The following is a 24,448-nucleotide window of genomic DNA, read 5'->3' as shown; positions in this document are numbered from 1 at the left end:
AGCGGAATACTATGTGACCGGCTGTTTGAGAAGTTCTGCGCACCACATTCCACACAGGGAGCACAGGCAGACACTGCCTCCACCACATCCTCCTGTAGCAGCACCAGCAGTAGTGGGAGCAGGCCGCACACATCCCAAAGTCTAGGCCAAGGCAGGGGGGATTTTCTGGATGCCTGGCGAAACCTGATGTGGCCACCTCAAACAAGTGAAGTGCAGGGATATAACCATCGAGAGTGGATGAAGCCCATGGTGCATGATTACGTCGGCTCTTTTCTGGCTGGTGGTGGTGTTGACGACAGCAGTTATGAGGAGGATGCCTGTCCTGACAGTAGTGACGCCATTAATTTTTGGGTCAACAGGCTTGAAATTTGCCTGCAGTTGGCACAGTATGCCATTAAGCTTTTTTCGTGCCCGGCATCCAGTGTTCCGTCCGAAAGATCCTTCAGTGCCGCTGGTGGAGTGGTCACGGACAACCGATCACGACTGTAGTCCGAAAACGTCAATCGCCTCACATTTTTGAAAATGAACGAAAGGTGGATTACTAACAACTATCATATCCCCACTGCAGATGTCACTGATTGACTGACACAAGTACTCTCTGGCTCATGATGCCTCTGTGAACCAACTCTGCTCCTGTGCAGAGTCTGTGGCTGCCTATCACCAAATCCATGTCAGCTGAGCCTGCCTCAGTTGAATTTTTCCGCTAGTTATCACAACATCCAGGGGTGGCATTCATCCCCAATGTCATGCTTGCCATTGTCCAATGCGGTCCCCACTCTGTGTCAGGGCCCATCGCCTCCTCCTCCTGCTGTTGCTGCTGCCTGTAAATACTCCATTCCCTAAAATTGTATTACACACTTCTGTGTGGGTGGCATTGTCAATGCACTACACCTAACTCTTGATGCCAGTTACCAATGCGTTTCCGGCTCCCTCTCAGGGCAACCCCCCCTCCCCCTCCTGCTATTGCTGCTGCCGCCTGTCATTACTCCATTCACTAAAATTGTACACTTCGGGATGGCATTGACGATGCACTACACCCAGCTCTAGATGCCGGTTACCAATGTGGTCAATGCTCCATCTCAGAGCCCAAAGCCTCCTCCTGTTGCTGCCACCTGTCAGTACTCCATTCACAAAAATTGTACTACACACTTCTGGGTGGCATTGATGATGCACTACACCCAACTCTCCATGACTCTTACCAACGTGGTCTCTCTGGCGATAGCTGACAAGAGGCCACACACTGCTACTGCTCTCGCTGACCCACGCTCCATCTCTGGTCCTCCATCCATCCATGTCACCGTGCTACTTGTCCGCAACTTTATGGGTGGCATTCCTGACACATGTCATCCAGGTCATGATGCCAGCTAGCAAAAATATTATTATTAAACAGGATTTATATAGCTTAAAAAATTATGCAGCTATATAAATTAAATAGGGGTGCGTACATTAAACAGCAATGCATTCTTCTGCTGTTTTGACAGCAGAGACTGTTGCTAGTGGGTTGAGTTCACGCTCTCTCAATGTCCTAATGTTTATGCTGCCTTCTGGACACTGTCCTTCATGCAAAAATCCTATTTGCCTGCTGTCACTTTGCCTGCCATTTTTTGGAAAACCACAAGGTCTTTTGGAACTGTATTTGTCCCTTGTTGCCACTGCTCTCCTCCACATACATACCTAGCAAATTTGGTGGTTCTAACATGTATAGGGGCTTTGCTATTAATGTTTAAGGTCAGCTCATTGACGTGAAAGGAATTTGCGAAATTGGTTCGCCAAAATTTAGCAGACCCATCGGAAGTTTGAGGAATTTTTCGCAAGACTGTCAGAGGTCTTCTCGCTCATTCCTATTCCTGACAAGATTACTTTTTGACAGACAACACTGAGTGGTACAATACCTCTTATGTCTGTCTTATAAGGAATGCATCAATCAAGTTTCTCTGGTCATTTCTGTCCAGCTGATGTTCACAATTGGTGAAAATACTTCTTAAAAAGCTTTGAAATTCAAAAGCATTTTTGACAATAGTTTGATGGTCCCCAGGTATCCATCTCATCAAATTTGGGTAGCTATTGTACAGCTTCAAAAGAAAAAGAAAACAGAATAATATTATGTAATACATTTCAAAATGAAAAACATGTTACTTCATTTTTAAAACTTTATATCTGTGGGTTTTTTGTTTGTGTGTTTTTTTTTTTAGGGATCATTCTTGCGGATCCCCTAAAAATATTAGTCATTGCTGCATATTTGATTTTCTGTCTGATGTGCTTTTTGAGTAACTAAAATATGCCTTGCATGATGGTGAAGAGTTTGGACTTTTGCTTGCTAGCTAAATCTTTTGATTTGGGAAGCATTAATCCAATACCATGTAGGCCATGTGAGGTACCCAAGATTCTCACACCAGGGTCCACAAAGCAGTTAATAGGAAAGCAGGTAAGAGATTTAGTAAAGTTTCAGTCCACTGCCTGTGGTTTATTAGTAAATTTCCCAAAATAACAAACTATAAAATAAAAATTAAACAAACTAAAATAGGGCAACGTACATAATAAATCAGGGCAACATACAATATTAGTTTCACAGATAATGATAATGCAGAGCCCCTTCTCCAGCCTCCAGATACACACTGGATACAGAGGTCTGATTTTATTGAGTCTGCAAGCCTAAATAACACACCTGTGCCCCATAACACTTTAGTGGGATGTATTAACCACCTGGGCATTTCACTGATGTCTAGATTTCTGTACCAAAAGCGGTACACTGTTTTTCATGAAATTTTTTTTTAAATTGTAGACCTGTAACTTACAGAAATATGTCCAAACAAGGGTCTAGTAGATGAATATCATGAATCATGAATCTATCATGAATATAAAAAATTTTGAAACACACAATAATGTAAAAAAAAAAAAAAAATTACTTTGAATAAAATTAAATAAAAAACACAAAAATCAGCTTAAACAAGAATACATAAATAAATAAAAAATACTGAAATTGCAATAATTCGGTATACTGTATAGTAATATATTTTTTTAACACCTCCCTAGTGTGGTAAATTTTAAAACGTCACATACCATTAGACAAAACCACATAAATATATTTTGTATTATTTTGTATTGGATTGGATACAGGACTTTGTATTGAATCCAATACAAATTATTTTAATTTCCCGCTACGACCCCCGTCGACGGGCGCATGCACTGACATCATCAGGAATCTCCGAGGGACGCGGACGCGAACGCCGGGTGTTCTAACTCTTTCCGAACTTGCGTACTTCCATACAAAAAGTGTTACATTTTTGGCATGGAAATTTGTTTTAGATTGTGGGCTATAATTCACCAAATTACTCAATAATTACTTATAGTTCACTGAATTACTGCATAACTCACCGAATTATGTCCAAAATTTCATAAATTTAATAAAAAATTTTTTTATAAAACATAAAAAAAAAAAATCTTTAAAAAAAAATAGTGTATAATGTAATGTAACTGTATAGTAGCCTATATAATATATATATATATTACAATTATATATATATATTATATAAAGATAATTTTATAAAGATTTCTTTTTTGTATTGAGTTCAATGCAAAGTAATTTGAATTTCCCACCCTGCCTCCCGTCCGCACCGACACATACAGCGACGTCACCGGGAAACCCCGGAGATAGTCACTGCACACGCCGGGAGAAGACTGAACAGAGAAGACGTCCCCGAAGGAGCTGCGGGGACAGGGTAATTTTTTTTTTCAGTTGTAATCCGATTGTCATACAATGTTGTATGACAATAGGATTGCACTGTAACGCATGTTTATACTTTTAGCTACCCCGACCTTGGTTCAGGGTAAACGATTGTAGCAAATTTACTTACCCCGAACCAAGGTCGGGCTAACCGCCCGGGTGGTTAAAGTGTAGTGTTTGTCTAACATAATAATGATAAATAATAATGATTTAAAAAAAAAAACATTTCTATTTATTCTAGGCTCCTGGTACTTGGCTGGCCAAAGAACGAGAGGGAAAGTGTGTAACCTGTTTATTTTGGCCCTACCAGGTACTGCCTGCCTCCAATATAATTTTGTCTCATTAACCTGAAAATTTAAATTAAACTTGGCTGGGGAGTTCCTATCAGGTCTATCAGGTAAGCAGGCCAAATGTCAGCTATGTTGCCAAGCAGTAATTAGGTGTTGTCAGTCTGAAAAAGGAAGTGCTGTTCCTGGCTGAATTCAGATTAGAAAATTGTTTCCAAAAAAAAATTGGATATTTTTGGTATTGGTAATAAATATTTAAGTCTAAATTAGGAATGTCAGTTCATACTTAAAAAAAGCCAGTTTTTACCCCAGAATGTATTTAAAATATACATGCGACAGGCATTTGTCTGTAAAGGTTCTATATTATCCAGGTCATTGTATATCTAGTAGTAGTTAGTCACATTCAATTGAACTTGTTCTTGTAATATTATAAACATAAGAACCTTTAAAGCCAGTTCTACCAGTGTAGAAAATACCCCAGTATTTATGTTCACACAGTAAATATACATTTACTGAATATATTAGTTCTCTGGTATGTTTGTGCTGAAGAAACAGCTTTGTTTGTGTTTTGACAATACAGTCTTGTTTTATTTCAAGACCAGTGCAGGAATCACAAAAGTCAGGCAGTTTTTATCTGGAAATTTCAAAACATCTTTTAACATCAAGTTCTTGCACAGCGTTTCTAAGCTATCTAACTTACCTCTTGGTGAGAAAATGTGATGCTCAGCTTAACTGATCAACAAGGCAGCAAGGGACAAGGGAGTGTTTGGACAGAGTATCACCGTCCAAGGTATAGTCAGAGTTTTCCTAGGTCATGCAATCTAGTGGATGACTTTAATGCTGTTGACTTGCCCCTGGAAGTTAATATATTATAGTAGGCAACTTCAGGTACCACAAATGACTATAATCTACTTCCAAAATGGCCTTGGAGCCCATACCTCAGAAAATCTTTGTTCATTAGTCATTACAGTAAAAGTACTTACCATAACCATGGGGCTTCCCAAAAGCTTTGCATTTTCCATAATTAAACTCATTAGCCTTTTAAAGGTTGGATCTTCAAAATCATAGCGACGACCGAGTATTATAGATACTATTATGTTGGCTACAGCAGAATTCATGATCATGGCATTGTTAAATGGTTTGCCTGCAATCAAAACAAATAGTATCAGATTTCTGAGAGAAATGTTGTGTTAGGAGTGCAAAAATTTAAAACATAAAACTTTCGATTGACATGTTGTGCTCCTTGGACATCCGCCAATGCTTTGTGGATCATCCATCTCTGGTTGTCAAAAGTGGATAAGGATTCATTTATCTAGGTATGTGTTTGTATATGTATTTAAAGGTGTGTATGTACTTAAAGTGGACCTATGACCACATTTTTATATTTCAATATGTTTATTAAGATTTTAAAGTTTACAATACAAAAATTTCTGACAATAAAACCAATGTTATAACATGAGACAGAACACATTGTGTGTGCGCAGACACTTAAAACATGTTTCACTGCAAACAATGCTCATAGCATATTATTTGCCTCATCCGGATTTACATGAAATGAAAACCCCTTAGAATCAGATGAATCCATACCATATGAGACCAAAAAAGCCATTGATAGAAAACAAAGCAATACTAAACCAAGTGTGAGCAGTGAGTAAACAAATCACGTGTCCCAGTTATACAGTATAATTAACAACAAACATAAAACGTGAAAACCATAAGGAAGGGGGAAGGGGAAGGTACAGGAAGTGGAAAAGGCACACATCACTAATGCACTATACCCAAGATTAAATCAGCATAAGGCAAAATCTGTGTTACTAAACATGATCCAAGGTTCCCTATTATCATCAAATTTGTCCAAGGAATTCTTTAGGGTATGAGTTAGTCTATCATTACCCATAATCCAATTCAATTTCGTGAAAATGGGGTCCAAAGATATCGAGGGTGACTTCCAAGCTTTGGCTAGTGAAATTCTGCCCACCAGTAATATCAATCTAATCAGTTTCATTGTGGGTCTAGGAAGGGACACCTCAAGCTTATTAAATAGGGCAGCCTCCACCGTACTACAAATCGTGTGCTGTACAATTTTGGAGATCAAAATTAAATACCTCATCCCAAAACACTCTAGCTATCGGACATGACCACCATATATGCAACATGGAACCCCTAGAGTCACAGCCTCGAAAACATAAGGGAGAGGATGAGGGGAACATTTTCGCTAGTCTAGCTGGAGTGAGATACCACCGAAGTGCTACCTTGTAGTTAGCTTCCACCACCGCTCACCGCGAGTTCAAAGAGACCTTGGAAAGGGAGTACACCATATCCCACCACTCTTCCAAATCCCATGTGATGCCCAGTTCGGATTCCCAATCCCTCATATAGTGCAGTTTACTGGTAGGGTCAATTAAGGCTGAGTAAATCACAGAAATTTGCCCTTTAAAGGGAACTATGGAGGAGCACGTGCTTTCAAATGCAGAGGAGCGCATGGGTCTCGGGGCTTCTTTAATTAGCTTGTTGATATATGAGGTCAATTGTCTATAGCAGAAATTTTCTGTTAAAGGAATTTCAAATTTACTGGCCAAATGGTCCCATGTAAGCACTGCGCGAATATCCAACAGATCTTTCACCCTTTTAAAACCCTTGGAAATTCACCAGTTAAAGTTAGCTGGACAAAGACCCGGCGGAAAATCCGGATTATGCCAGAGTGGGGTTAGAGGTTTATGAGGTGAGGTTAGAGTCGGATGGTTGCTAAATTTATCCCATACCTGAATGGAATGGGACAAAGCCGGGCATTGCACAGCTCCTCGCATACTTTTTTTACGCCACATGAGAGATTCTATGGAACCCAAGAAACTGTCCTGATTCTTTAATTCAACCCATTGAGGTCGAGCTCCGTGTAAGGTGCTCAATGAGACTTGTGCAACCTCTGCCGCCACATAGTAGTATTTCAGATGTGAAACCCCCAGGCCCCCCATTCGCTTGGGGGCAAAAAGAGTGTTTTTTCGGATTCTGGCCTTCTTCCCTGCCCAAATGAACTTCATTATTCTAGACTGGAGGAGTTCAAGCTCCCTTACGGGTACCTGAAATGGGAGAGTACAAAACAGATAAAGTAGTCTAGGGAGTAAATTAATTTTGATAGCAACTATCCGTCCCAGCCACGATGGGGGGAGAGGGACTACCTCTGAATATCTGCATAGAGTTTTTTAAACAAAGGTGCATAGTTAGCCTTATAGAGACCATTGTAAGTAGGAGTCAGCTGGATGCCCAGATACTGAATGGAATCTATGTGCCAGCTGAAGTCAAATGTCTCCCGTATCCCTTTTAGCATCCCTAAGGGAATATTTTTATTAAGGGCCTGAGATTTAAGTCTATTTACCCTCAAGCCAGAGCACAGAGCAAAGTCATCCAAAAGTTTCATTAGGTTGGGCAAAGTAGTGATTGGGGAGGTGATAAACATCAAAATATCATCCGCAAAGAGGGCACATTTATATTCCACCTGGTCGCAGCTAATCCCTTTAATATCAGAATTCATTTGCATTGCGATCGCTACGGGTTCGATTGCTAGTGCAAACAGGAGTGGAGATAGCGGTCATCCCTGTCTGGTCCCCCTTTTAGTTGGGATAGCTGTGGAAAAAAATCCCCCTAGGGATATCTTCGCTTCTGGTGAATCATACAGAGCCAGCAGCAGATTAGTAAAGTAGGCCCCAAAGTCTATCCTAGCAAGAACCTGAAACAGATATCTCCAAGATATACTGTCAAATGCCTTTTGAAGATCCAGGGAAAGCAGCATAGCCTGACGAGGGAGGCCCCCATCCCAATTTGAGTTAACCACTGAAATGAGATCTATTGCCCTTCACGTTTGATCCGGGGCCTGTCTGTGTTGCATAAAGCCCACCTGGTCCGGGTGGATATACACTCCCAAAAAGGAGCCCAGCCGGATGGACATGATCTTCGTCAGAATTTTAAGGTCACAATTAATTAGTGAAATGGGCCTGTAATTGGCCACTTCAGAAGCATCCTTTCCAGGCTTAGGGATCACCCTAATGAATGCTCTATTGGTGTCCCCCACAAGGGAATTCCCTTCTCGCAAATAAATAAAATATGCTATCAAATGTGGTGCCAAGACAGGGCTGAACGTTTTGTAATACAAATTAGAAAAACAATCCGGGCCAGGCGAACTTCCCAACTTAAGAAATTTAAGGACCCCGTTCAAATCCTCGGTCGTAAATGGTCGTTCCAGGATTGCCTTGTGTTTAGGCTGCAATTTAGGTAGGTCAAGCTTACTAAGAAACCCTTCACTGCCTACGTTGGAAATTGAGTCTTCAGAACTATATAATCGGCCATAGAAATCCTCAAAAGCTGCCAAAATTTTTTCGGGGGTTTTGTGATAGCCTACCATCTTTAACCTTAATTTTGGGGAGCGCATGTGACTTGGGTCTGGGGTTGAGTTTATTGACCAATAGGCTGCCTGGTGTGTCACTCCACAGGTAAAATTTGTGGGCCGACCAGCGAATCGATTTTTCTGCCTTTGTAGTGAGAATTAAGTTCGGTGCGTTTGGCCTCCAACCTAGACTTCAGCACGGGCTTGGGGTCTTTCTTATGTTGCAACTGTAACTGGTGATACTCTTTAAGACTGGTATCAATCAGTTTGTTATGAGCCCTCTTACGTGATGCCCCCAGTTTGATCAACTCCCCCCGAATATACGCCTTATGAGCTTCCCAGTTGATAGCTGGGGATGTGTCGCTCGCAACATTAATCTGAAAATAACTACTCAACCACGAATGTATCTCCCCTTTCACCAATGTATCTGAAACAAAGCTTTCATTAAATCTCCAGCGAAATCCTGTTGGAGGCCTGTTAAAACCCATCAGATACAATGCCAAAGGGTCATGATCGGACCAGGGCGTAGACAGAATCCGGGCCCCAAGAATATTAGGGAGCATATGAGACTGGAACGAATCCATGATCAATATGAGAATACTGGTCATGGGCTGCTGAAAAATAGGTATAGTCCCTGGCCGACGGATTCAGTTCCCGCCAACTATCGATTAAATCATAATCAATCTCAGCAAGAGAGAAAGACCATGACTCTTTTTTGGAGGGTCTTCATATCTGCTTAATTTGGATTTGTCCAAAATATGATCCAGAGCTAAATTAGAATCGCCTAACAAAATAAGGGAACCCTTCACTTTTGGCCAGATATCGCCCAGAAATGCATGAAAAAATGCCAATTGACCTTCGTTGGGCGCCTAATAAGATACAACCGTAATGAGCTGTAAACCAACAAGCCCAATGACTACCAGAAACCTGCCCCCTGGATCCCTAAAGACTTCCTGTGGAGCAAAATTCAAGCTCTTTCTAAAACACAAGAGAACCCCACATTTCTTCTGAATTGGCATTGTAGTGGATAGGATAGTTTTTATGGAAGTACCTCGGTACTGAATTGTTAGAGAAATGGGTTTCCTGTAAAGCTAGGATGTATACCTTTAAGGAGTTGTAGTAGTGAAACGCTTTAGACCTCTTGACCGGAGAGTTAAGACCCTGGACATTATGGGAGAGCAATGTTAGCTTAGTAGGGGCCACAGGCCCTGCGGGTGGATCAGTCAACATGGGAGTATGGTAATAATAGAGCCAGCAATGCACTTCCTCTGGGGGTAGGGGTAATAGTATGGGAACTATCGGAAAACAAAAAAAACAAATAAGACAGACAAAAAACAAACAACCAGCGCACCAAAGTGCAGTGTAGTAAACCAAAGAGGATTGGGTGCCGCCCCGACCCCCGGGGAATACACGGTCCCGGACCTCGGGGGGCAGCCTCACCTCTCGTGCTCCCAGGAGCTCCAACAAGCTCCATCTCGTCGGGGAGATACTGGTCAGGCCGGGTCAAATAAATAGGACCTAAACTAGATTCCCTGTGGGTTGAGGGCATGTGTGACCCCCCGAATCCCACGCCCCCCCAATTCAAATACAAAATCACAAGGTCCCCAACAAACGGAGCTTAGCAGAACATGTACATAACAACCTAAGGGAACCTCTTGCTTGAGAATGGCTCGGCAGCCACATAACAATCAGTGCAATAAAACAATATCCAGTACCTTCTAGAACCTCAAAAGAAGTTCAAAATGGCACACTTTTTTAAAAAAAAGAAAGACAGCAATCCAGTTTTGGCTAAAAATAACCAAAACGCCCCAACACGGGGCTACCCCAGCAGGCATAGAAAAACAAAACAGTGTATATTATGAAGACCAGAATAAGGCGTATAAGGAACATAGAGGTATCTCTATACATACCATGCTAAAGCAGCTACAAAAATACTGCCCCCAAAGATATTCCAACAAAATACAGACATAAAAAGTTAAAACTATAACAGTATAGCGTCCAGTACAACTTTTCAAGGCCTCTTCTGTGTATGTTTCCCTGTTGCTTTGGCTTTATTCCAAAGTGGGTACAGAGAAGCTGAACCTTCCCTGCCCGGCAGAGGTTGGACATCCGCCTTCTGGATTAAGTCTAGATCTCTGAGGAGCTGTTCACCCTCGGAAAAGGATGAGAAGGAGTAACTTTTCCCCTGTAGTTGGAAAATCAGCCTAAGAGGGAAAGCCCATATGTATTTAATCTTATGATCAATCAAAACTTGCAGTAGAGGTTTAAGAGCCCTCCTCCTTTGGATAGAAAATGGCGTGATGTCAGAAAAAATTTGTATCGGGTGCCCTTCCATCTCGACATGATCCAAGCCCCTGGTTACTTTCAATAGCGCTTCCTTCGTGGTAAAGTAGTGCGGTTTAACAATCACATCCCTGGGCGGGCCATCTTGTCTAGGTGCCATCAGAGCCCTGTGGGCCCTATCAAGCAATAAATGAGAGTCAGGCAGATCAGGTAGGATAGCATGTAGGAATCGCCTCACCGCCTCTGCGACATCCTTAACTGATTCAGGGAGGCCCCTGATCCTAAAGTTATTTCTGCAAGACCTGTTTTCCAGGTCATCAAGCTTAAGCTGTAGGTCATCGATCTGGTCATGTAAAACCGAGATCTCCTTGGAATTCTGGTTAACCCGAGACACCGTTTCATTCACTTTTTTCTCAAAGATATCAATTCTGGAGCCCAAGAGCTGTAAATCCTGTCGCAATTCAGAGGTGATAGTCTCTGTATCCTTGGCCAGTTCTATGAGCAGCAGGCCAGCCAGATTCAGAAATATCCTGTTCTCAGCCGCAGGGAGATCGGGAGGGGGTGAACACGCCAGGGGCTCTTGTGTTAGCACTCTGAACCTGCAGCCATCAATATGAAGTGATGAATTTGTAGTGGGAGACCTAAAATCCTCTCCCTGCATGCCTGCAGGGTTTTGTGTAACAGGCAAGGGGGCTGGAAAGGGGGGGTGCTGGGATGCATATGAGCTGGGGGAGTCCTGATCCGCCAAAATACTAGTTGGAGAGGAGTGAAAAGAACTCCTCTCCCATCCCCTATCTGCTGATCCCCTGCCGGTACCTGTGGGAGACACCCTCTCCCTCTCCGGCAACGCAGGTCCCTCTTCCACGTGTGCAGCCTTGAAAGCCGCCATCTTAGGAGCCGGCCGCTGTACTTAAGACCGCGGAATGCAGTCCTTCGCTTTGATCCCTGTTTTCCCCACCATGCTCAATCAGCGCAGGATGAAGACCGGGCCCGCACAGCCGGAAGGTAGCGTGGCTGCCGATGTCCGCTACCGGGAGAGCTGGTAAGAGATCCGGGAAGCGCCGAGCTGTCTAAAGTGCGACTAGCATGGACGGCGGCGCTATCCCTTTTTATAAACTGTAAAAATGTGTTTTTTTTTAAATATTTTTAAAATAATTTTTTAAACACTTTTTAGGGAGGATCCCCCCTTCCATCTTTACTACTACGGAGGCAGTAGGCTGCACCTTCTAAGATCAGACATGCTTCATAACAGTGAGATCGCCATAAATTTTTTACATTTTCAGGAAGACACGTCACCTGATCTCGTGTCTGCACAGTACAGGATCAGGTGACATGAGCAGAATTTGCAAGAAAAGATGACCGCTTGCGCTGTCCCTCAGCACTTTCTGGACTTGGTTTGGGGAGGGATCAAGGGCTTTTTTATGAATATGTTTTCTGTTTTTTTTTTTGAGGAAGTTAAATAGTTTATTAACTTTAAATAGTTTCAATATTCCTATTGACATCATTATTACAATACAACAATAAGACCCAAGCGGGCTATGAATGGATTTTTTTTGTCTTTTTGTTAGTCTTTTATTTAGCATCCTACTGTTTGTCTATAACCTTGGAAAGGGCAGACACATTGCTTTAAGAAGACAACCGTTATACTATTACTTATATGTTATGGAAATTCCTGCTGTAAAATGTAAAAAGAATTAACACTTTAAGAACCAGTACATGGGTATGCTTGGCTAACCAGCTGGCAAGGTGACCTCCACTAGGAGTTGCATGGAAGCGTCTGTTTTTGCTGCCAGAAATTATTCTGAAATTTCCCTGTAAATGCTTCTTAATATCAGATCCTCCAAAGGAAATAGTGAAAAAATAGATAGACAACGATGCTGTTGTAATTCACAGGAGTTTCTAGGCAATAGAGATGTGGTTCAGGTTTTCTTCTACCATGGTTTTTTGGCAAATTCTACACGTTCAATATTCACAATCCTGATTTTTTTATATAGTTCCTAATTTATTTGCTAATTCACCCAGGAGAATCCATGTACCTCAGGGTTTTTAAACAGCTGATTTACTGACAAGTTGCAATTATTAGCAGGCTTTGCGATTGTACACATAAAGCTTTTTTTTTTTTTATTACTTTCTCTTTTATGCTCTCAATTAGCCCTACAAATTGAAGGAAATTCCAAAGTACAAAATGAAGTACAAAATGGTACCCATACTAGACCGCATCCAGAGAGTAGTGATTAATGATTCATACTCTGAATGGTCTAAGGTTATGAGTGGTGTACCCCAAGGTTCAGTATTGGGACCTTTACTTTTTATAAATGATATAGCGATTGAGATTAAAAGTACCATTTCTGTGTTTACAGATGACACCAAACTATGTAATGGTAGTCCATACAGGATGTCTATAATCCACAAGCAGACCTGGATGTACTGTTTGATTGGGCAACCAATGGCAAATTACATTTAATAAAGATAAATGTAAAGTTATGCACTTGGGAGCTAACAATATGCATGCTTCATACTGTTTGTGGGGAATACATTTGGGGGAGTCAGAAATTAAAAAGGATCTGGGGGTTTTGGGAGATCATGGACCTAATAACAGCATTCAATGCCAAGCTGCAAATTCTAAAGCTAGCAAAGTATTTTCTTGTATTAAAAGAGGATTAGACTGCAGAGATGGAGACATAATCCTGCCCCTGTACAAAGCATTGGTCAGACCACATCTGGAATATGCAGTCCAGTTTTGGGCACCAGTTCTCATAAAGGACATTGTGGAATTGGAGAGAGTGCAGAGAAGGACAACTAAACTAATAAAAGGAATGGAGGAGCTCAGCTGTGAGGATAGATTAGCTGAACGGAATCTATTCTACCTTGAGAAGAGACGTATAAGGGGGCATATGATCACCCTGTATAAATATATAAATGGTCCACACAGAGAAATCTCTTCCCCATTATTCACTTTGAGATCATTACAAAAAACAAGAGGGCATTCTTTGCGTCTGGAGGAAAAGAAGTTTAAGCTCCGGATAAGGAAGGGATTCTTCACTGTAAGGTCTGTGAAAATGTGGAGTCAGATCCCTCAGGAAGTAGTTTCAGCAACTACTATAGATTAAGAAAAAGCTGGATGTTTTTCTAGAAGCACAGAATATACCTGGGGATTAAGGATTTAAAAAAAATAACAGTGACAAAGTAAATGTAATGTTTTAAATATGAATAGCAAGCAGTAAATTATTTTTTAAAACATGAGATCCCTTCAAAGTGAGGGTATTTACTTACAGGGACATGCAAAAAAAGCAAAAAGTTGTGATGTGTGTAGTGAGCCAGACAACTTCAAAAGCTAGGTCCATGTTTTAGTCTAAGTAAAAAATAATTACTCCCAAATGCTTATAGATGCAGAGATGAATGTTAAAATGCTTTTAAAGCCTATTTATGATATGGAAATACTTTAGAATTTTTGACATGGGCCCTAAAGCATCATAGTTTCTTTTTAAACCCACTTATGCTCATTTTCAACAAATCATCCTAACCCTGGATGTTGGAATTAAAGAGGAACTATACCCAGTCGACACTCACCTGTCTTTGCTTCATTGTGGATACCACCATCATCGTATTTTACATCTTTTTTCAAATGTTCTGCCATCTTGATTGGCCAGGATTACATGATATTGTTGCATCAACCCACCTTATAACCTAGCTCATGAAAGATATCACCACTACTCATTCAGTCCCGAAACTTGCAAGAGAAGCTGGGATGCACTGAGTATCCTGCATGCACTGCTCAGCAAAAATTGATAAATGTGACGGGGAGTAGACAGGTAAGAATATTTATCGTAGAAGTAGCATTGTCTGTTCATTTCTGCAATCAACTCCTGCCTGATGCCAAATTTTTAAAGTGGAGCTTTAGTTCCCCACACCTTTAAGCCCCAAGAATTTTTAACAGCTGCAACAGAGCAACAAAACAGTTGGGTAGCCCAGGATAAGTGATACATTGGTCAGAAGATGGGCTATCACTTTGCATTGCATAGGCAGACAGATTCTCTTTGTGCTAACATATTTCCTTTATTTTTTGGTCACTGCCCAAATCCCAAGTTCCACAATCCCTGACAATGGGCTATTTTTTGAAACTTTACATTGTTGTTCTTTTCTGTTTGGATACAGGTAGATGTATGATAAGTAATATGATTCTGGTTACAGCATATGCAATTAATATTTTTTTTTCTAAAGCGAGGCCAAGCACAAATTCCATAGCCCTTTGGTCCCATCTTAATCTCATTTTGGTTTCAAATCAATTACTTCAGGAGGAGGAGGTAAGGTGAATTTTTGTAACAAGTTAGTGAAGAAGCTTTATTCTAGTTAGAGTTTCCCCAGGACAGGCTCTGTGACCTTAAAAGAAAAAAAGTTGTACAAAATAATTATAATCGTAGATTGTGCATTAAAAGGTAATCAAAGGCTAACTATTACTAAGTAACTAATAGAGCCTTCAGTTGTTGCTGACCATCTGTTTTCGCCTTTCTTTTGTTTTTACCATGCTATTGCATCATGACTGTGGTATAACAGAGCCCTGCAGACCTATTGTTTAACCCCAAACACCCTCAATACCCCATTATAAAATAGGCCTCTGCTACCACTTGGAATCTGCTCCAACATGATATTGTTGGTCCCAGCAGCCTTATCACCCAGCTTATGAACGATATGAAAACTACTCACAGACCCAATTTAAATTTACCTCCTCTTTACAACATTCAGGAGACTCTACAACAAAAAATGGGTCCCCAACCCCGCTGGTCCTGCCAGCAAAAAACACTCCCCTCCAAGACCTCAACTGTTAACTATAACCCAAACCTGTCCAATGAACAAAATCCACCAAACCAAAAAAAAAAAAAAAACCAGCAAGAATTAAAAAAGGGGGCAAGAGGGTGGGCAATCATGTGACCTCACCAGCGATCCCCTAACCTTATATCACCTTAACCCCATCCGCTACCGTTGCCCTTCTACTAATACCCAAGCTGACTTTTTAATCACCCCAAAACAGCTTTAACCCTATCATGTCTGCTTCCTGTTCCCCAGTCATGCAGGCCTTCCCCAAAGCATTCTTGGATCACTCGCTCCCGGCCTGTCTTTTCATGGGGAAAAGGTGCAAGATAAGAGTGCCCAACCCTAAACCTCAACCCTCACGTACTAAATACTTACCAACAGAGAAGAATATAAAGGCCTCTTTCTTTACAAAAGCTCCTATGACATCCAGAAAATGATTTGGATAGAACTCCCCTAGCTTTTCAAATTGTTTCTCATTTCTCATTATAGATGACAGCAATGAAATTTTGTAGTCCCCTAGAATACAGTCACAGTTCAGATGGACAATAAATATCTGTAAAATTTGGTATTATCTATCATTTTATGTATAATCTTACCAAGAAATCTGTAGAAATACTAAATATAGTATATATAGTATGCGTCTGTGAATGATGATTTGATATTTGAATGATAAAAATCATATTTGAATGAGGTTTATATCTATGTAGTTATATTTATATTTCTGCTTATACCTTGTACTTTAACCTACCTAAATCCTCTTTTTTTATCAGGACATGTAACTCAAAACACTGCTCTCTGCCACTTTAGTGGTCTATGTTGGCATAGCTGAGTAACAGCCACACCCCTTAAAACAATATTTGTATTGAACAAGAAAGGAGGGTTATGCAAGCGAACAGGTAAGTTATTTAATGCTATATGCTAAGTGTATCACATCCAACTCTGTTGCCTATTGGATTGCACAGTGAAAATGATATACCCTATAAACCTGCAGTAAGAGTTAAATGTTAGTACATTCTGATCCAACTGTATACCTATTTTTCTGACTTCAGTTGAGCTTTAAGTCTAATACCTTAATCTTTGGTTTAGTATTTCTCTTTAAACCATTTTATTTTGTTCACTATAGAAATTCTGCCCATGGAGAATTTAAAATATCTTGGCAAAGATGTTTAACCCATGAACAATAAACATGAAATTAATACAATGTGAATATATACAAAGAATTGAAGAAACTGATGATTGGTGTTTGTTAAATGTTGTTCTGAGACTCACTTTTGGAAAAAAATATCCTCTAAAGTTCACATTTCTTTCAGTCTCATATTCCAACCCAATGGGGAACTGTGTCAGCAAGTCTCTGAATTTCATGAATAACAGCATTTGTATAAGAGATTTGTTCCTGATGGCAATATGCAGCCTGCTGTATTCCAATGGTTCTGTATATCTCTTCCTGGACTTTGTCTAAATTCCATTATAATAAATTGAAATGAGTGGAATTTGCCTTGCTGTTTTGTACCTAAACATTGGTCCAGCTCTAAACTTCTTATCCAAATAGCTTCCAATTATAAAGAGTTGATATCTATTACTATGCAACAAAGGTAGGACAGCTAATCAGAATAAACCTATAAAGAAATAAAACATGGATTAGAACAGGTGATTAGGTGACAGACAAATTATTGCAGACCAGTGTTTCATAATGACCAGATGTCTTACTGATTCTTCCCTATAGAAACACTAGGGTGTTGAGTATTGGTACCCTAATAAATAGTGTTAATAGAGTGGTTTATCAGGATTATCCATTAATAATAAATACATAATAAAAAAGAACCCTTAGATATGATTTTAATATAAGAAAAATCATTAAACAAAGTAAACAAATGGAGCTTCTATATTTAAGGACAAGAATATTTTAATATATTACATTTTTGTTCAGTGGAGTTAACTGATATCCGTCTGTTTTATTAACTGTTCTTATGCATCTTTTTTTACTTTTTAAGTCTTTATTTCATTATGGCATTTGGTGATTTTGCAGTGTGTGTATAATATGGCACACAATTCACTGAACATGGAGCTAGGAGAAGGTAGACTATCATGGGAGAACCTGGGTGATCCAGCAACGCTGTGATGGATCTGGTCCAGGACTAAAAACATTTGCCAGCTAACAGCAAATTATTTTTAAGAGATCCATTTACAGTTTGCTTGCTCACTCAGGTTCTTCTCCAGTGTTGGAGAGCTTTAGGAAATCAGGCCCACCATGTTGATGCTGAACTCCAGTTGAAGGATATAATATATTAATAAAATATATTTGTAGTTTTTTTACCACATTTATTAATTTCTCCTTACATTTATATTCATTACCCAGTGGAAGAAGATTTGGGCTCCACAATCCAAAAGGTGTCATCTGCTTGAAGGTCATTATTAAATTATGTTGGTAAATCAATATGGTAAATAAACACATTACCAAATGACACTGTTATTTATTTTCTCTTACGTGAGTAAAAAAAAAAAGTTTTTCCCAAACAGCAGAGGGAATTCCTCTAATGTGACTTTTTGAAATTGTTTATGGTCAAGATTTTCTAATATTAATGACTGTACCTTGGATATCTGGATATTTTGTCATCAGCAGAAGACCCCAATGCAATGTTGTAGATGTGTTATGCATTCTTGCAACAAGCAGGCTTCCTATGGCTACTACAAAACTGAAATTGTTATTTAGGATTAAGAAAAGGTAGATGCAATTTGTTATCATAACATTTGACACACTTGACTAGTATTTCAACACTTTCAGGAAAATAGAGGGCTATGACTTGCAGGGAGGGAAGAACTTGACTCTTCCTGTATATGTCAGATTTGCTAACACATTCAAAAGCACAGTGCACAGTTATTTTATTCATAGGAAGGTAAAAAGCTGAAAATAGGGATTAAAACTAAAAGGTCACAGAGGCTCCTTACATATCTCTATTTTTTACCTTTTTAAATCGGCTTAGGAACGCATCAGTAAAACTCCTCTGATCATTTTTATCCACATTCTTCAGATTTTCTGTTAATAATTTTTCAAAAACTGCAAACAATTTATTAACATTTGTCTTGACACTCTTGTTATGCTCATATAGAAATCTTAGGAATGAATGGGTTTTTCAAATCTTCAAAACAAAATATAATTATATTTACATTATTATAACAATGCAATATTTTATCATTTGATCAAAAAAACATGTATGAACCATGAGTAAATGTCCATTATAGGAAATATGTTTTGGGAAAAGGATTGGGTAGAAGGAAAGTTAATCCATTTATTACCAGACCCCATTGATTTGATGCAAATAGTAAACAATTTATTTGTAATATATACATTCAAATAAAAATATAGAAACCCTAGGAACTTAAAATAAAGCTAAACTAAATCCAACACAGTTTCCCTTTAGCCATTAAACAAAATAAAATATGTGCTGATATATGCTTGATAATTTCCTCCCTTCAGTCACCCTGAATTCCAGTGCTGTAGAATAGTTCCAAATAGTACAACAGTTCCAAAAGACCTTGTAGTTTTCCAGAAAAAGGCAGGCAAAGCCACAGCAGGCATATAGGAGTTTTGCGTGATTGACAGTGTCCAGAAGGCAGCCTAAACATTAGGACATTGAGAAAGCGTGAACTCAACCCACTAGCAACAGTCTCTGCCATCAAAACAGATGTAAAATGCGTTGCTATTTAATGTACACACTCCTATTGAATTTACATAGGTGCATAATATCTTAACGCTATATAAATCCTGTTTATTAATAATAATAATTGCTAGCTGGCATCATGACCTGCATGACCCATAAAGTTGTGGACAAGCAGTGCGGTGACATTAGGCAAAAGGATGGAGGACCAGAGAGTGGGTCAGCAAGAGCAGTAGCAATGTGTGGTCTCTGGTCAGCTATCACCAGGGAGACTGCATTGATAAGAGTCACAGAGAGCTGGGTGTAGTGCATCGTCAATGCCACCCAGAAGTGTACAATTTTAGTGAATGGAGTACTGACAGGTGGCAGTAGCAACAGCAGGAGGCGGTGGGCCCTGAGACGGAATGTGGATGGCATTGGTGAGTGACATCTAGAGCTGGGTACTGGGCAAACAGCAGCAGTACCAGCAAGAAGAGTAGGCGGTGGGCCCCGGGACGGAGCAAGGACAACATTAGTAACTGGCATTTAGATCTGGGTACTAGGCAGGCAGCAACAGCATGAGAAGGAGGCAGTAAGCCCTGAGACAGGGTGTGGATGGCATTGTTAACTGGCATCTGGAACTGGGTACTGGGCAGGTGGCAGCAGTAACAGCAGGATCAGGAGGCAGTGGGCCTTGAGATGGAGCAAGGACGGCATTAGTAACTGGCATCTAGAGCCAGGTGTAGTGCATCATCAATGACACCCCAAAATGTATAATACAAGTGTGTAATCTGAATTTTGTGATTAAACGTAGAAGGGCCACACGAAGATATTTTTTACGCCAGCACTGTTGCAGTGGTCTGTGGTGCCGGAAGCGGTAGTAGGGTAAACGATATTGCTAGTTTGCATTATGAAGTGGATGACATGAATGCAAACCCTCAATCTTTCAATACTTAGCTTAAAAATTAGGCAAAGGCAATGGTACCTATCAGTGTGGCAGTACTGGGCGTTTTCCTCTACAGTTTGTTGGCCTTCCTGGAAGCAGCAAAAATGTAAAGTATAATGCTAGCTGACACAATGTCAGGCATGACACCGGCAGTGAATGCCACCCCTGGACGTTGCGATAACTAGCGGAAAAATTCAACCGAGGCAGGCTCAGCTGACAGGGTGTTGGTGATAAGCAACCACAGACTCAGCAAAGGAGCAGTGTTGGTTCACAGAGGCCTCTTGATTGGTCAGTGAGTCCTTGTGTCAGTCAATCAGTGACATCTGCAGTGGGGATATGATAGCTGTTAGAAACCCACCTTTCGTTCATATTCAAAAAAGTCAGGCGATTGACATCTTCCCGCGACAGTCGTGATCTGTTATCCATGATGATTCCGCCAGCGGCACTGAAGGTTCTTTCGGACAGAACACTGGCGGGCACGAAAGAAGCTTGATGGCATACTACGCCAACTGCGGCCAAATTTCAAGCCTGCTGACCCAAAAATGAATGGCGTCACTACTGTCAGGACAGGCATCCTCCTCATAACTGCTGTCCTCAACACCACCAGCCAGAAAAGAGCCAGTAATCGCGCACCATGCTCTTCATCTGTTCTCGATGGTTATGCCCCTGCACATCACTTGTTTGAGGTGGCCGCATTAGGTTTTGCCAGGCATCCAGAAAATCCCCCCTGCCTTGGCCTACACTTTTGGATACGTGCAGCCTGCTGGCACTAATGCTGATGTTGCTGCTGCCCCAGCCACAGGAGGATACAATGGAGGCGGTGTCCGCCTGAGATCCCTGTGTGCAATGTGGTGAGCGGAACTCCTCACACAGCCGGTCGCATAGTATTCTGCTCAGGTGGCTCACCTTTTCTTTCTCTTGCTCCAGGTTGGATAGAAACTGTGACATTTGTTCTTTGTAGCGGTGATCCAGAGGAGTGACCAGCCAGTAATCATCCCGCTTATTGATGCTGCAAATGCGATGGTGCCCCTGTAGGCATCGCAACATGTGGACACACATATGAAAGAGGGGTTCCCTTGGCTCATCCTCCCCCTGTCCCTCAGTAGGCGCCAACATCTTACTCCTCATCACCCACCTCCTCCTCTTCTAGCTGCAGTAGTTCCTGTTGTTCCATCGCCCGCATAACGCCTGTGGTGTGACGCACAAATACGGGTTGTACGGGTCCTGTCCAGCAGCCTCCACATGATCTCCCTCATCATCATCATAATCATTTTCCTCCTCCTCCTTCTTGCTTCTCCTGATTCTGGCTGTGCCCTATGGAGTGTAATGTCACCCTCATCCTCCTCCCCCATTTCTTCCCCTCCTCTCCCATGGCCACTTTCCATCAGCCCACACAGAGCAGAAAGATGATGTGTATGATATCGTTCCAGCCTGATCGCTCCCGACTCACATTTGTGGCCTGCTAAAAGGGGTCCAGAACCTTGCATAGTGTCTCCATCTGCAGCCACTGGTCACTGCTAAATTAGCTCAGTTGAGTGGCTGTACCAAGGGCACCACTGCCTCCATGCACTACGCTGACCAAGTAATGGTAGATGGCTTTTGCTCACACAGAAGCTGGAGCATGTGCAGAGTGGAGTTCCATCTAGTTACAGTGTCACAAATGAGTCTATGCGGTGGCAGACTCTGTTGGCATTGGATCTTGCTAAGTGCTGCGGCGGCAGTAGAGGATCGGAGGACATGGCTGTAGATGGAGCGAGCCTGTCCCAGTAAGTCCTGCCGTCCTGGGTACATGCGTAGGAACTTCTGCACCACCAGGTTCAGTGCGTACGCAATGCAGGGCACATGTGTTATGCGGCACATGTGCAGCGTGTCCACAAGGTTGGCCCCGTTGTCGCACACTACGTTGTGAGCCAGGAGGGCATCAGCCAAGCATCAACCTCTCTGTGCAAAGCGGACAAGCGTTCTCTGGCGGTGTGACTTTTCTCTCCCAAAGACACCAGTTTCAGCACTGCCTGTCAACGCGTGTGCTTGAGGGAGCTGTAGTGGCAGCATAGGTCAGGTCACAAGCAATGGGTCAAATACCAGAGATCCAGGAAATAGACTCCAGTCACACAAGGAACACAGGAGACACTGGAAGCAACAGGAGACACAGGTGACACAGGAATATCCACAGACAGACAGGAACACAGGAAAAGCACAAGGGAATCAGCTGGAAACACCAGCCTGGGCAACAAGGGGTTAACACAGGTGCTGGACAGAGGGAGCACTGAATTAACTAACAGGTACACAGGAAGTGCACAGCAGAGCAAGGGGGCTCAAGTACACAGCAGTGCACAGCAGAGCAAGGGGGCTCAGGGGGGTACACTAGTGGAGACATGTTGAGCAAACACTCCCCCTGATTCATCAATAAAATCCGCGCTCGCTGGAAGCGCAAAAGTACGCGCGAGCGATCATCCGATTCTGCTTGATGAATCAGGGGCACTATGTGCTGTGTCTGAGCTAGCTGAATAGTTCGAGATGATTAAGAGGCTATTTCCTGATTGGCCAGCGGGATGGATAAAGCTTATAAAGCTTTGGACAGTAGGCACACCTGAGTCAGAACTGCCCACATGTGTAAGAGAGAGATGCCTGTGCTTTTATTTATTATTATCATTAATAAACAGGATTTATATAGCGCCAACATATCACGCAGCGCTGTACATTAAATAGGGGTTGCAAATGACAGACTATTACAGACAGTGATAGAGAAGGGGAGGACTCTGCCCCAAAGAGCTTACAATCTAGTAGGTGGGGGAATTTCACACACAAAGGATGGGAGATATGTAGTGGTGGGAAGTAGTGATGGTTTCAAAAGACTGAAGAAGACAGGTAGGCAAGTTTGAAAAAATGGGTTTTGGGCGCTCTTTTAAATGAGCAGAAAGTAGAAGCAAGCCGGATAGGACGAGGAAGACCATTCCAGAGAGTTGGTGCAGCTCTAGAGAAGTCTGAATCAAGAAAATGATTTGGGTAGAATTCCTCAGGCTTTTCAAACTGTGTCTTGTCTCGCAATACAGAAGACAATAGGGGAATTATATAGGTCTCCTAGAATGAATAAGAATAAACTCTTATGTATATTTAGAAGTACCTAATATTCTAGTTTAAATCAAAACAACATATCTTGTCTAAATAAAGAAAACTTTTCTGTAGTTTATAATGAAAAACAACAATTGAAATGGTGTGCTTAGTAAAATCACTATATTGTATTAGTAGCCTAAAAAATATTACTATTGAAAATAAAATATCTACCTTGGGGATGAAATATCCCCTAAATGTGACATCTTTGGTTGTCTCATGAGGAACACTGAGAGGTAAAATGTCGGCAAACCTCTGGATTTCATGTATGACTGCATTTGTATAAGGCAATTGTCCTCGATGATTGTATGTTGGCTGTGCTAATCCAATGACTTTAGATATCTCTTGTTGCACCTTTTCTGATGGTAGTAAATAAAATACAAAAGAGCAAAATAAAATTTTTTTGAAAGTTTTTTTTACTACTACTTGTTAACAAAATATTGCAAAAGTTATACTGGTCTTTTGATAGATCTGATAAGCTATGATCAGTGATACATGTTATCTCAAACATCTGGATGGAACATCCTCGTTCCTCTTGCATGGTCTAATAATACTCAGACTTGTTTGGTTGTAATACCGATATAGATATGAGCTGTGAGTTATGTGTGCAAAAATTCTTTGAGGTCAGAGAAGAACGGCCAGAGTGATTCAAGCTAGAAAGGCAATGCATTTTCATGTGCCTATCCAATCAAGCAAGAGGGCAGCCACTGACAGCTGTTTTTAGATTACTCCATGTTGGATCTGCTGAATGCAAGTTTGGAAAGCAGACTACTCTGGTAGGGATCAATATGGGGTTACATTGGGACAAAGCTGGACCTGCAAGGGTAAGTATTAGTGGTAAGCTGCCTGAACAGATCTCTGTCTTAAGCCCTAAGATACCTGGCTTAGGCTGTCTGAATACTCTATGTGCCCTACAATGGATGAATACTTATACTGTTTTCTGAACTTGTTCTCATCTGGTCTCTCTTGTACTTATATCTTTGGCTCCCCTGGTTACTGACCCTAGACAATCTGACTTTCTATTGTGTCCCTTCCCTGCTTCTGTGGGCTCCTGACAATCCTTGTTTCCAAATGCCATCTATTGTGCACAGAAACCTGGAGGCAACCAAGTGCTAGGGTAGGACATCTAGTCCCCTGAGGGCTAAGAGAAGTTGGGACTTACTATATTTTAAGAGTGTGAAGTTAGAATGGGAGATTAGTGTCTGGTAAGCATTCATGCCGTACCAGTGTACCAGAGCATTACCGTGTGTGGACAAAATCAGCAGCAAATCA

General features: G+C 41.3%; 1 long non-coding RNA gene across 1 annotated transcript in view; it reads right to left on the bottom strand.

The window, feature by feature from the left end:
• Positions 1-23,050: 23,050 nt before the first annotated feature.
• Positions 23,051-24,448, bottom strand: part of LOC140328065 (uncharacterized) — a 156,119-nt gene continuing 154,721 nt past the window's right edge. The window contains exons 2-3 of the long non-coding RNA XR_011920223.1: positions 23,351-23,535; positions 23,051-23,146 (exon numbers count right to left, since the gene is read on the bottom strand). This is a non-coding gene — a long non-coding RNA (uncharacterized lncRNA). The remainder of the gene's footprint in view (positions 23,147-23,350; positions 23,536-24,448) is intronic.

Source organism: Pyxicephalus adspersus, chromosome 4, assembly GCF_032062135.1.
Source record: "Pyxicephalus adspersus chromosome 4, UCB_Pads_2.0, whole genome shotgun sequence".
NCBI classification, from domain to species: domain Eukaryota; kingdom Metazoa; phylum Chordata; class Amphibia; order Anura; family Pyxicephalidae; genus Pyxicephalus; species Pyxicephalus adspersus.
This window is presented reverse-complemented; position numbering and strand designations above follow the sequence as displayed.